The sequence below is a fragment of the Limulus polyphemus genome, unplaced genomic scaffold (assembly GCF_000517525.1).
Source record: "Limulus polyphemus unplaced genomic scaffold, Limulus_polyphemus-2.1.2 Scaffold3441, whole genome shotgun sequence".
Lineage (NCBI taxonomy): Eukaryota > Metazoa > Arthropoda > Merostomata > Xiphosura > Limulidae > Limulus > Limulus polyphemus.
In genome coordinates this window covers 79272-81384 of record NW_013669051.1, presented here as the reverse complement: position 1 = coordinate 81384, position 2113 = coordinate 79272, and positions in this window count along the sequence as shown.

Sequence of the window (2113 nt, the reverse complement as noted above, 5' to 3'; positions counted from 1 at the left end):
CGGCCAAACATTTTAGCATGCATCACAAATTAATCCCATTTTTACACCAGAAGAGGCAGACAATGCCACATGCTCCACCTGTATTGATCAAAGTGCATTAACAGCTGGAGTATCGGCTTTGTCTTACAAGGATCTTGGAGAAGCAGATTAAAAGCCAGTATTGATGATTACAGGGGGCAAAGCTATGGCAATGGAAGCAATATAAAGAGCAAAATGCAGAGTGTGTAGCAAAGACTGATGGACCTTATTGCAGTCACAGACAAATCATGATTGTATGGGAGGCTGCTAACTCACCTGTGTTGTTTTGTGAAATTTTTGACTATGTATTTTGTATTTTCAATTTTTCTGATCAGCGCTGGTCAACAACATGTCGCCCAGTTTACTGTCAAACAATCGCTGAGAGTGCTTTATTGAAAGCTTTAAAGTAGTGTGCTTCGATATCAACTCAGTGAAGTACTTGTCCTCGAAGCAACTCGAGAAAAGGACAGCCGAGTGCACCAGAGGCCTGTAGCCTTGCACGAGGGATCTCTTCAGGGCACCTCCCTGTGATTCTTGAAGTATGACACGATGTTTTGTTTCAAATCAATCGTGTAAGCAAACTGATTCAGGGCATCAATATAGCAGTGCTTAAATGTCTGCAACATTATAGAGAAAACGTGTTTGCGTCAGCTCGCGCTTTTGCATGGGAAATTACAGAAAAATTGGATATCGAAATAACATTTCCAGAACATAGAAGCAAAAGGAAGATAGCGATATTTGACTATGAACGTCCAGGTGACATTCCCAAAACTACAGAGAAGAGGTATAAGCAAGATTTCCGTCCGCTAGTTCAAGCAGCTGCATCTAGCTTGAATGAAATATTTGCTCAGTTTGAAGTATTTTACAGTCTTTTTGGCTTTCTTTTTAGTACCAGGGAAATGTGAAAGGCCACAGATACGAACACTTTAAGTGAATGATGCAATCAATGGTTAAGATAATTTGAATATCGAGATTTGTTCAGATGTAAATGCCTCACCAGCTATTGTCTCTACTTCGCGTCTGGAGATAATCAGCAATATCTTCACTGAAACATTTCCGGATCTGTACTTAAGCCTTAGCCTTGTATTGTGAACCATTTCGGCCATACCTTTAACCCTGACATCAGGAGAAAGAAGCTTTTCACGTTTGAAACTTGTAAAGAAGTAAATGTGTTCAATACTGTCACAAGATTGTCTGGGTGGCTTAGCAAGTATCAATTGAAGCAATTAGATATATTTGAGGAAATTTTACAATAGCTTCAGTAGTTTTAGCGTTTTAAAAGAATTTAGGAAATAAGTAATAATGATTTTCTGAGTTTTTAAGTAAACATATACATGAAGAAACAGCATAAGTAAAAAACGTCTGTATTACGAAATAAGGTCAAGAGCTAGGAAAGTACAGCTAGATGGTTAAGTGATACTGAGAATCACAAGTTAGTGAATTACGACTTAAGAGTTATTAAAAAATGAAGCTACAACAGAGATATTGAGAAAAACGTTAACAATAAGTTTGACAGGGATAAGTTGCTGACTCCGAGTTAGTAGTACAGTAAAGGCTACTACATCTCAAATCGGCGCTTTGATGCGAGATCTGTTACTCCAGACCAGTGTAATAGTACAAATGGAAAGGCAACCGAAGAACTCACCATCACAGTAACCAATTAGTTGAGAGCTTTGATTGTTGTTTTGGAATAGCCCGAGAAGTTTCACAGATTGACCAATAAAGTGTTAGAATTAGTTGCAGGTAGTTAGGAATACTATTTGGAGGGTCGAAAGAATACAAAGAAAATATGGTTTAGAAACTCATGTCTGGAGCTAGAAATCAGCTCTCTCCAGGAAGAATCAAGATTCTACCAGAGTCACTATAAGCCAGCGAAGATTTACTAGCTCAACTATGATATAATTAATGAAACTATTTCTCTCTCAATTAATGTGAATTGGAAAGAAACATATCAAAGCTAAGAAACTAGGTGTTATGTACGAGATATAACTAATAGTGTTGTCGACCCAAACATATCAAAGCTAAGAAACTAGGTGTTATGTACGAGATATAACTAATAGTGTTGTCGACCCAAACATATCAAAGCTAAGAAACT